Raw genomic sequence first — 12,997 nt, 5'->3', positions numbered from 1 at the left:
TGTTCAATGCAAAACATTTTTATTATAATAGTGGTTCTTTGTCAAGTACATGTATGTATAGTTTGTATGAATTGAGTAGTAAGACCTGATTGTATTTATAGTGGACAGTCCTTGTGTGATGACGTCACAGTGACCGGAAGCGGCCATACTGTATTCCTTACTTAGGTTTGTGAGCTGTGTACATTTTTTTATTACTTATTATATATACTGCATATTTATTTCTTGCTTAGATTATATGCTGTATGATAAAGTGTAATAGAAGTCTGACTGTCATAAATATTTCTTAATGAAGTGAACATTACTTTTTCCTAATATTGAAATGTCAAGAGGTGATATTGTACTTGTTTACATTTATTTTTTTTTGACTATCATTTTCAATTGTGTATTGTTTATTTTAGGACCACTGTCATCATAATCATCATAATCATCATAATTTTTGAATACTCATTCAAATCAAGAATAAAAGAACTTCGAGAACATTATTCTCTTGTGTTACAAATGGCGTCGTGGACAGGATTCTTGTGATTGTGATTCTTGTGATTGACGACAGTGTGCATCAGCATGGAACAGCTCGTCCAAGGATTGTTGGACAAAATTAAGATTTTGGAGACGAGAGAAAATCAAGACAGGCAGGAAAATGCGGCCATGCAACAAGAAATTAAAAATTTACAAGGAAAAGTTTCTTCACTGAAAGCTACCGAGTCGAAAGAAAAACCAACACCTTTAGTGTATGTCAAGTCCGAACGAAAATTTCCTAAGTTTGGAGGTCGACCAGTTAAGGATGGAGACCCAGATGTTTACGAGTGGATTTCCGACATGAGGGAACATATACAGTCTACACAGTCCAAAGACGATTTCGTAGATTTCATCATGGACCATTTAACTGGATCCGCAAAATCAGAAGTGAAACTTCGACCTCACACAGAGAGAAAAACAGGAAAACAAATTCTCGATATCTTGGAGGCTGTGTTCGAAATCAAAGAAACCACTACCCAACTTCTCCATTTTTTGAATTCAGACTTAAAATGTTACGATGGATAGAAGACAACCCTGGTGTGAATCTCAGTGTGAAGAAAACATCATGTGTAGCTACTCCAAATACAGAACAGAGTGAATTAATGACTCTACTTAAGAAACAACAAGAGATGTTAGCATACATGTTAACCTATTGTGATGAAAAAGAGGGAGATTCAGACCTCAAAAGCGGTAGCATTGCGCGCGTGTTGTTTAACGCTTGGATTATCGATATCGTTCATGTAATATAAATGTATATTATAAGCCTTAAATGAAATCAGGTACCTACACTAATTAATCTTAAATATCAACAGCAAAGAAGAAGACAGAAACACCTTAAGTTTGACATAAATTGTACAAATTCAAATATTTTTCATGCTCATCATTTTGCTTGGATTGGCTGCTTTACTTAGCCTTTTGAAGAGTGATCTTTGCTGAAATAGCCTAGAAGCAATAATTCTGAACGTTCATTCAGTTTTTAAACAAAACAAATGATGGCATGGTTTAATCTAGATCTAAAACAAGTTCGTATCTTTCGTTATATAAATCAGATTTCCCGCGATGATCGAAAACGAAAGTAGAGATGTGCCACATGACTTGGTCAATCGAGTGATTTCTATTGACTTTATTGATAAAGTTGTGAGCTTCTGTGCTTTTAAAGACGATGTCAAATGTTTTCATCTAATTCTTAAAAGCTGTATCTCCTTTTTCATGGCAGGGATGTTGATTAATTTATCGTAACCAATGTAATCACTGTCTTATGTTGTTGTCGTTGTCAAATCCGTGCTTGGAATCTATGTACAAAAAAGCGTTTGTATGATTCCGAGTCAAATCACGCGATATCTAGCGAGATTTTATGAGAGTGGCTTCAAAAATGGATACCCAAGCGGACCAAAAATACTTTAGACGCAGCTTTTGTAGAAAAGCGGTAGATTTCTGAATTAAATCGGTAGGCGGGAGATGGAGTGAAAAAGCGGTAGACTCCCGCCTAAATCGGGAGAGTTAACATGTATGTGTTAGAGAAACAACAACAACAGATTGATACGCTTACACAAACAGTACCAAAGTCTCGACAGTCTGATTCACCTCGGAGGGGTAATAGACCCGTACCGTTCAGAGAACGTGGCCGAGGAATCAGAAGACAGGATCAGATTGTTTGTTATGCCTGTAACGGACTTGGACATTTTCCCTCAGAATGCCCAAATCGTAAAAATGGGTTCTCACAGTTTTGAAAGACTCGGAGCAGTTTTATCTCAAGAGAGACCTAATGGAAAGATTGTGATAGCCTACGCATCAAGATCACTGCAGAAATCAGAGAAGAATATGGAAAGATACAGTTCTATGAAGCTTGAACTTCTGGCACTCAAGTGGTCAGTTAGTGAAAAATTTCGTGATTACCTCCTTGGATCGAAGTTTATCATTTACACTGACAATAACCCGCTTAGTTACATCAACAAACCAAAGCAACGAGTAGACGCAACAACGATGAGATGGATAGGAGAGTTAGCTCAGTTTGATTTTACAGTGAAATACCGCTCTGGTAAGGTGAATCGCAACGCGGATGCGTTAAGCCGTAGACCTACTTCACTGGAAGAAGAAGTGAAAGTTTCCTTAGATAGGATCACTCAGAGTACATCATTAGAGATGTTAGATAGCCGTCTACTGACTCAGTTGAATTCAGAGACTACAGACTTTGAGATGCGGACATTGAGCGCCATGACAACGCTTCCTGAGTATATTCCTGCAGACATAGCAGCACTTCAAGATCATGACCCGAAGTTAAGCAGAATCAGATATTGGATGGAGGAAAATCATAAAATTTCGGTTGATGACTTGAAAAAGGAGCACAAAGATGTGAGAAAACTTCTTAATCAGAGAGATAAACTTTTCATTGAAAATTGTGTTTTATACAGGAAGATCACAGATGAGACTGGTGAACAGAGACAGCTATTACTTCCTGAAGTTCTGAAGAAGACTGTTCTGGAAAACATTCACAACCATGCAGGTCATCAAGGTGTTGAACGAACTTATTCTTTGCTGAAGAAAAGATGTTTTTGGCCAAGGATGCTACAAGATGTCCAGAAATGGTGTAAATCTTGTGAAAGGTGTTTAATAGGGAAAGCTCCAATTCCAGCGATTAAGCCTACAATGAGTAATTTAATTGCGTACAAACCTCAAGAAATTCTGGCCATTGACTTTACTCTGCTAGAAAAATCATCTGATGGACGTGAGAATGTGTTAATTATGACAGACATTTTCTCTAAATTTACCCAGACTGTACCATGTAAAGACCAGAAAGCAAATACTGTTGCAAAAATTCTTGTTAAAAACTGGTTTGTGAATTTCGGAATCCCTAAGCGTATCCATAGTGACCAGGGACGCAATTTTGAGAGTTTCATTGTTCAAGAACTGTGTAGTTACTACAACATTGAAAAATCCCGGACAACGCCTTATCGTCCGGAAGGGAATGGACAATGTGAAAGATTCAATAGGACCATGCATGACAGACTGAGAACATTACCTCCAGAAAAGAAAAGGAAATGGCCTGAATATCTTCCATACTTAGTGTATATCTACAATGCCACTGTTCATTCATCGACTGGTTACTCTCCACATTTCTTGTTTTTCGGACGAGAACCAACACTTCCCATCGATTTGATGCTTGGATTACACAAATCTTCAGATGATGACATTGAAAACTTACCTATGGATGATTGGATACGAGACCATAAGAAGAAGATGTTGGAAGCATCAAAGTTGGCATTGTCTAATACGGAAAAATCTGCAGAACAGCGGAATCAACAGAGGAACAAGAAAGCCAGTGTTTCAGTCATTCCAGTTGGAACAAGAGTTCTTACGAGGAACCGCATTCTTGGAAGAAACAAAATTCAGGATACGTGGTGTGCTACTCCATACAAAGTTGTGAAATACCTCGGTGATAATGTGTATTCTATTCAGCTGGCAGATGGATCTGGCCCGATCAAGAATGTGACAAGGAAAGAGATCTTAGACACAGCTGAAAAAGTGAATTCGAGTGATGGATGTTCCAGTTCTGAAGAATCTGACCTCGAGTATATACCAGAACAGACCGTACAAGTTCAAGAGGAAGAACATTCTGCAACCGCTGAGAATTTGGAAGAAGCTGCGATAGAAAAACCGTGTGTTCCTTCAACAAGCAGGGAAGATTCAGAAGAAGAGACGGTAGAAGTGACACCACCTCGACGAAGTAAGAGAATGACGGCAGGGAAACATTCTAACCCGTTCAACTTACCTAAGAGTACCGTACCGTGCAATCAAATTTCCGCTGGACCGACAAATTTTAAAGAACTAAGTGATGCGATTGTGAATCTTGGTGCTACATTAAGTGCTACTTTAAGTGATTCGTGGGCAAGACAAAATCAGATGTAATTATGTTATTTCATTTGATTGTGTTGAATTGTGTATATATCTGAATGTTGTGATAGAAATTTTTATTTTTTTTTAAAAACCTTTTCATTGCTGTGGAAAGCAATGACAAAAGGGGGGAAATGTGTAAGAGGGCGAAGTATATTTTGCATCGGGTTCGAGATTCAGATTGAAATTTTTATAAAGTTTATAAATTATGAAAAGGAAAATTATTTTTATGTTTGAATCCTTTTTGAATAACTGAAATAACGATAGTATTTGGCTGTAAGTAATTTTTATAATTCATTTTTTACACTTGTGAATCTGTCCATTGATTGGTCAATTTACCGAATGTACAGTAGGCCATCTTTTGGCGGTATTTTCACAGTAGATGTTGACTAGTGAAGACGTGTGTCAGCCGTGTTACTAAACGCCTTTTTGTCTGATATATGTGAGTAATGATATTTTTGTCTTACATTCATATTAGACTAGGTACTTATGTCACAAGTGAATCATGATTATTCTATATTTTGTGAAATATGCAACTGTGTAATTTCCCGATTGAAAGTTATTTATTGCTAGTCAGAAAGGATGTCCTGATGTTACCATCTAGTCATTTGTTTATAAGTATGTTTACAGGATAAAAATAATAGATGCCCTGATAATATGTTTTTAAAAGATTGTTCAATGCAAAACATTTTTATTATAATAGTGGTTCTTTGTCAAGTACATGTATGTATAGTTTGTATGAATTGAGTAGTAAGACCTGATTGTATTTATAGTGGACAGTCCTTGTGTGATGACGTCACAGTGACCGGAAGCGGCCATACTGTATTCCTTACTTAGGTTTGTGAGCTGTGTACATTTTTTATTACTTATTATATATACTGCATATTTATTTCTTGCTTAGATTATATGCTGTATGATAAAGTGTAATAGAAGTCTGACTGTCATAAATATTTCTTAATGAAGTGAACATTACTTTTTCCTAATATTGAAATGTCAAGAGGTGATATTGTACTTGTTTACATTTATTTTTTATGACTATCATTTTCAATTGTGTATTGTTTATTTTAGGACCACTGTCATCATAATCATCATAATTTTTGAATACTCATTCAAATCAAGAATAAAAGAAGTACGAGAACATTATTCTCTTGTGTTACAAATTAAAAATTAAAACGTCATGTAAATATCAGGTCTCTAGTATATCCCGTTTTTAGTGTGCCCCTTCGAGTCGACGTTGGACACATATTTGCCATGGTTTACAAACTGAAACTAGAATGATTTGTGAAGTTGAACATTTTCTCACAAAGAATCCGTTTGTAGACATGTACACTCATTTAATCTGCAGCTACGAAGTACTTTGTCACTTCTCTGGAACATTATTCTAAGCAGAATTATGCCGATTCATATATTCTAAGAATCTTGTGTGAATTGTTTACGAGGAAATTCTGACTGTCACATTAACAAGGATGAACACTCTTGACTCTGCTTCGGATTCCCCAGTGATAATTGTATCGTGTGATGAAAGAGCTGACGGCGACATTTTAATGTATGATTGGCTTGGACCATTGGAATGAAGGTTAGAATATTTTTATTACTTAAAATTTACACTACTGATTACATGACAGTGACATACATTGATGTTATTAGAAATATACAGACACACCGATATATTATCTGTTTTACAGTTCAGACGCTCTCTGTTAACCTTGTAAATCTCCACAGCTTTATGTTTTATATTTTTTTTTAAATTTGAGGATGTAATTTCAACAGTCCTACTATCTATCATAGTGATCATACTCTATAATTCAAACTGCACTTAATGTTACAGAATATATTCAACTAATTATATATTGACAGTGTGACTGTAAGGGTGAGGGCAGATACTTATTTAGTTTTAATTTAAGATTGTGCTTGTCAAGCCGCATTTGACATTTGGTGCATCCATGCTCAGTGTTCACACTGAGAGTTTATTCAAATGTTTAATTCGAATGAATTCACTGCTCGTTAAATTACTTCCCATTAGCTCCATGTGAACATGAGTAAAGATAGCTAATTCAAATTAAATAGAAATGAATTTTGAATGTAGCTTAAACATGTTAAAGAAGCTAAGCACTGTGGGTCCAAAGTATGCTGCGGAAAAATTGTGTGGAGCAATGTGCAAGTCACAATTCTTCTTTTGCCAAGGTCTTATCATAAGAGCTCGCATTATGGGCAGGGATTTGTGCTGCTGTCTGGACTCGCTATAAATAGATGTTCTCAAAAAGTCTTAATTATTTAATATCATACTTTACTGACAAAAAAGGACAAATATTGCTCAGTTAAATTGCAAAAGAAATTTGTTTTAAAAAATTGTAATAATAGAAAGTTTGCTTTTTTGTTTGATAAGACTGCTGTTATGGTTTAATGTTTGTTTATTTGCCTTAATCATACATTTTTCAGTCATTTCATGGTGCCACCACTTGGGATGGTATTTAAGCTGCAAATATAGACTTGTACTCAGCACTTATTGCCTTTAAGAAGTATGAGATCCATTTTGTGCTAACACCTACCGTGACACAGAATCTTGGTTTATGCAGTCTCATAGGAGTAACCTGTCTAAAGCATTTAGCAATGGGATTGGAACCTGCGACGTAAGGTTCAGCTTCTTATTGATACTTTGATTTATAATATTTATTTGAGAATTTCACTCATTCACATACTTAGAGATGTTGATATATATTGTTGAATAGCATCAATTTAGACCTTTACTTAGCTAAGTAAACATGTACTGTGAGGTTTTTAAGGTCTCATTCATTTTATATGCCAGATGCATGTTAAGGAACATTACTGCATAAATGTTTTTGTCTTAAATTTGAAGCTCTTTACTAATATAGAGATATGTTAGTGTTAAACCTCTTCAAATTAGGGTAGACCTTTACTTTAAACTCAGCAATGTGAGTGTGTTGTGTGAACTTGTGTTAGCGAGACAGTGTGTTGTATGAATTTGTGTTAGCAAGGCAGTGTGTTTTGTGAACTTAATTGTGTTAGCCTGACAGTGGGTTGTGTGAATTCTTGTTAGCTTGACGATGTGTTGTGTAAACTCGTGTTAGCGGGACAGCGTGTTGTGTGAAATCGTGTATAAAGTGTAAGTGTGACAGTGTGTTGTGTAAACTCGTGTTTGCTAAACAGAGTGTTGATTGAACTTGTATTAGCGAGACTTCGTGTTGTGTAAACTCGTGTTAGTGAGACTGCGTGTTGTGTAAACTCGTGTTAGCGAGACTGCGTGTTGTGTAAACTCATGTTAGCGAGACAGCGTGTTGTGTGAACTCTTATTAACGAGACAGCATGTTGTGTGAATTCGTGTTAGCGTGACAGTGTGTTGTGTGAACTTGTTATCCTGAAAATTTGTCGTGTGAACTGGTGTTAGAGAGATAGTGTGTTGTGTGAACTCGTGTTAGCGAGATTGCATATTGTGTGAACTCGTGTTAGCCAGACTGCGTGTTATGTGAACTTGTGTTAGGGATATTGCATGTTTTTTGAATTTGTGTTAGCGTGACAGTGTGTTGTGTGAACTCGTGTTAGCCTGACAGTGTGCTGTGTGAAATGGTATTAGGATGACAGTGTGTTGTGTGAAATGGTATTAGGATGACAGTGTGTTATCGCAACAGCGTTTGGTGCGAACTTGTGTTAGTGAATAGTGAGACAGCCTGTTTTGTGAATTCGTGTTAGCGTGACAGTGTGTTGTGTGAACTCGTGTTAGCCTGACAGTGTGTTGTGTGAAATGGTATTAGAATGACAGTGTGTTGTGTGAAATGGTATTAGGATGACAGTGTGTTATCGCAACAGCATTTGGTGCGAACTTGTGTTAGTGAATAGTGAGACAGCCTGTTTTGTGACTTTGTGTTAGCGTGACAGTGTATTGTGTAAACTCGTGTTAGCGTGACAGTGTATTGTGTAAACTCGTGTTAGTGAGACTGCATGTTGTGTAAACTCATGTTAGCGTGACAGTGTGTTGTGTGAATTCATCTAAGCGTGACAGTGTGTTGCATGTACTTGTGTTAGCTAGACAGTGTATTGTATGAACTCGTATTAGCGAGACTGCGTGTTGTGTAAAACTTGTGTTAGCAAGACAGCGTGTTGTGTGAACTTGTGTTAGCGAGACAGCGTGTTTGTGTTGCAGTGTGTTAGCATGTTAATTTCAACAGACTGCCACTCCAATGCAGCTTTAAACAACACGCTGCTGTGTTTACACAAAACAAAATATCATGCAAACACAACTCTAAACAATCTGTTGAGTGTTAGCTTCACTGCATGTTGGATTCAGTGTGCTGGCATATTATCACTGACGTACCTGCTAGCACATTGTCACCTCGTGCTAGTATGTTGTCATAAATACTCTAGCACATTATCCTAAACCCGCTAGTGCATTATTACTTTGCACTTGTATGTTGTCTTATTAGGGGATAGCATAAATGACTGCCTTAATTGGTGTAAACTTCTTTTAATTGATGAAAGAGTACATTAAAATTTACAAATTATACACAGAAAATGTGACAATATCTTATCTCTCAATTTGATAATCTAATTTATAATCTCATGAATTGCACTTTTTATTAGTAAAAGAATTATAAATTAAAAAATTTCAATTTCTTTTGGATAGGTGTGACTCATCTGAATACTGAATTTTGATACCAAGCATGACCATGATTTGCCAGAAGATCATCTGTTTGGATGTGACATGGAATAAACAGCATAGTGAAAATAAGTCAAGTTTTGGTTTGTGAAGACAATTTTTAAACACACTGTGTATCATTTTTAAATTTTGATTTGACAACATAAATCCACAAATATGAACATATCAATTGCTCTCAGTTTTTCAAGTGAAATAGTTTTTGTAACAGAAATACATGTACCAGTAATTACATTGGAATAAATGTTATTTTTAAATATAATAATATTTTGTTTGTGTAGCATGTTGACCTCTTTATTAAGGTCTTCCCTTTCAAAGTTTAGACTTACTTATTCTAATGATTAAGATAGATCCTCTGTCTTCAGCAGGAATATAAGATCTTGTAATACATGTATGTGTATTTTTTACAGTATAATGTAAAAAAAATTGTTATTTTGGCACATACAACTAATTAAAGGCATAAACATGTGTATGATTCCAAGGAATTCAGTACATAGGGCATGTACATGTAGTTTTCTAAAACAAGATTGAAGAGATGTCCAGTCGCATTTCAATGTCAACTCCAAAACTGTGCCTGTTGCATACTTATTAGCCCATCTGAACTAAAGGAACCAGTAAATTTTTTAAAAACATAATTTTATCCATTATCATCATTGTCTAAAATTTCACAATATCATTTTCCAGAACCAAAGTGAAACTAGGCACAGAGCATCCTTAGTGTAGGGGATTCAAATTGTTCTTATGCAGGGCAATACCTTCAAAGAGATTTGTTTCTTTAATGCTGTAAATGTATTATATTTAGCTTGTACAATATTTGGTGGAAATTGACTTTTGAATAAGTTAGCGTAGATATTCTTATTTATGTTTATGTACAAGACTTTTAGCTTTGTACTTGATTTAGTGATTGCTGCATTCCGCCAAAGCCGCTAAAAAAGAATACACAGCCATATGTAATATGTTCATAATATACCTTTCAGAGAATTTTACACTCCTATTGAGGTACCACCAGTTGCTAGTGGAAAGCTTCAAATTCCAAACATACACAACACATTTCTGTGCGTTTATTATAAAAGTATTGTTCTACTTACTGATTGCAACTAATGAAGATTGTTCATCATTATTGTAAATACATTTGGATTTTTTGAATTATTATATAATTTGTTTATTTTATTTACCTAGTTATATTGTATATTAAATGATTTTAAAGCCATTTTTAAGATGGTAATGTAGCAAAACACTTATGTTTCTGTAGTATGACACGTTTCACAAACATAATTGCAACAAACATGATATATCCGATATCAAAAGTCATAATATTGGAAGTTAAACTGTTGTGGATACGATTTCAAGAATGCTGTTAGAGAGAGTACCCTTTAGACCTCATGCTCACACCAAATTAAAGAATTCAAGTAAGGGTTTTTGAGACAAATCGAAAAAGAGAATGTTAGCAAAGTTGACAATCTAGACAGAAACATTTAATCTTTTGCTTATCGCTAGGAAGGAAGACCCACTCGTTGCTTTGCAACGAGCTTTGCTCTAGTTATTATTATTGTTTTTTTTTCTTACCGATTTTGTATACACGATTTCTCGGAAACTGCTGGATAGATTTTCATGAAACTTTCAGGACTGATAGAACATCAGACAAAGCTGATATATAATTTTTTGTTTTGATGACGTCACTTCCGGTTTTGAGATTTTCGCGATTTGGTGATTTTCAGGGGGTCACATTGTCCATCATTTTTCTTTTTCTCAAAAAATGCTTTTAGACTGAAACTTGAGATTTTCAGCGATTATAGAGCAATATGTGCTGATGTGACACACACCTCTCTTTTTCTCCGGAAGTGCCGCACGTCAGCGCTCGCTATGGCTCGAAAAAAGTCCTATTGGGAATTTAGAAATTTTTCACACATTTTTGGCAATATCTTTTTACATGTAAATATTTTGTAAAGACATATAGAACAAAAGTTGTGAAGAATGTCACGATCTTTTGAATGACATCAACGATAAGGGGCTGGCCCCTCAAATAAAGGGCCAAAAGGGGCCGAAAGTTTTTCTTTTATATCTCAAAAAGTATTGAGAATTTGTAATACATCACAGAAGCAAAGTTGTTCAAAATGACAAGCCTTATCAAATGGGGTCGTCAAAATACGTCCGTCGACGTCACTTTCGGTCAAACCGGAAGTAGTCAAAAATATCATTTTTTGCCGTTCTTGACAGGTTTTTGGGTTACATATGTCACTGGAAGCTTAAATCTTAATTTTCCTTCCGTCGACGTCACTTCCGGTCAAACCGGAAGTAGCCAAAAATGGCTTAATATTGCAAGAATTAATATAGATTTGGAGGATTAAACCATTTTTGGACTTCATTTCTCTTTTTTTTTGAAAAATGAAAGTTGCAGATGTACTTCCGGTCAAACAGGACGGAAGACCTACTCGTTGCTTTGCAACGAGCTCGGCTCTAGTTTTCTTATTATTATTTTTTTTCTTACCGATTTGGTGCACGCGAGTTCTCGGAAACGGCTCGATTGATTTTCATGAAACTTTCAGGTCTGATAGAACATCAAAAAATCTAGAAATAAAATTTTTTATTTTGATGACGTCACTTCCGGTTCGTAGATTTTCGCGATTTTGTCATTTTTAGAGGGTCACTTTGTCCGGCAATGCTCTCAAAAACCGTTGAAGATAGATGTATGAAATTTTCAGTGATGATAGAGCAACCTTTGGAGAAGTGAATTGAGTATATCATTGTCACCAGAAATACGAAACGCCGACGCTCACTATGGTCCGAAAATAGTCCTATTAAGAATTTCAAAAATTTTGACACATTTTCAACAATAACTTTTTACCTAGAAATATTTTGTTAAGACATGTATAACAAAAAAGGTGCAGAATTTAAAGATCTTTTAAATGATATCTCGAAAAAAGGGCTGGCCCCTAAAGTTAAGGGCCTAGAGGGGCTAAAAGTTTTTTCTTTATATCTCAAAAAGTATTGAGAATTTGAAATATGTCAAAGAAGCAAAGTTGTTTGAAATGTCAAGGTCAATCTATTGGGGTCATCAAGAAACGTCCGGCGTCGTCACTTCCGGCAGAACCGGAAGTAGTCGGAAAACACGTATTTTTGCCGTTCTTCACAAGTTTTTTGGTAACATATGTCTCTGGGAGCATAAAAATTAATTTTCCGTCCGTTGTCGTCACTTCCGGTCAAACCGGAAGTAGCAAAAATTGGCTTACTTTTGCATTTATTAACATGGCTTTAGAGGATTCAAACCATTTTAGGCGTTAATTTTGTCACTTTTGTTAAAAATGAAACCTACTTCCGGTCAAACAGGACGGAAGACCTACTTGTTGCTTTGCAACGAGCTTTGCTCTAGTTTTTATTTATTTTCTCATGAGTTTGTCTTAATGCTGTTATCTGATTGGTCAGAATGACTGGCGCCTTTTTTTGTTCTGTGTATTTATAGCAATTCACAGTTATCGCTCTTGACTTCCTTATTTGGAAATTGTCCAGACCTATTTTATTTGGAGAATGTTGGTGCATAAAGTTGAGAAGTCGGAAGTCTTTAATATGTTGATTTTATAGACTTTGAATTTTTCTCTAAATATAATACTTTATTTTGAATATAAAAGTTTAAAAAAAAAATTCCAGCTAATTTATCTCATACATTTTAAAAATAATTAATAATAATTCTGTCGTTTTCTAAAACATAAGTAAAAAACAGATATATCCTATCCAGAGTTGGTCTATAATTGTTATAAAAACACATTTAATACTACTATTCTACACCTAATTATCAAATATGTGCAAAACGGGATTACACTATTCATAAGTTCCTTTTAATTATGGTTAAGTGTGAAAAAAACCGGCTTCAAGTGTCCAGCGAGGTCTAGAAGCTAATTGATTGTGCAAGCCAAACAACTGGTG

General features: G+C 35.4%; 1 long non-coding RNA gene across 1 annotated transcript; it reads left to right on the top strand.

Annotated features, from left to right (window-relative positions):
• Positions 1 to 5,679: 5,679 nt before the first annotated feature.
• Positions 5,680 to 10,127, top strand: LOC134278519 (uncharacterized). Its single transcript, XR_009994463.1, has 3 exons — positions 5,680 to 5,983; positions 6,847 to 7,037; positions 9,047 to 10,127. It is a non-coding gene; the product is annotated as an uncharacterized LOC134278519 (long non-coding RNA).
• Positions 10,128 to 12,997: the final 2,870 nt, after the last annotated feature.

The sequence above is a fragment of the Saccostrea cucullata genome, unplaced genomic scaffold (genome assembly GCF_032062105.1).
Source record: "Saccostrea cucullata isolate Sc308-1 unplaced genomic scaffold, CSIRO_AGI_Scuc_v1 ctg6475, whole genome shotgun sequence".
NCBI classification, from domain to species: domain Eukaryota; kingdom Metazoa; phylum Mollusca; class Bivalvia; order Ostreida; family Ostreidae; genus Saccostrea; species Saccostrea cuccullata.
This window is presented reverse-complemented; position numbering and strand designations above follow the sequence as displayed.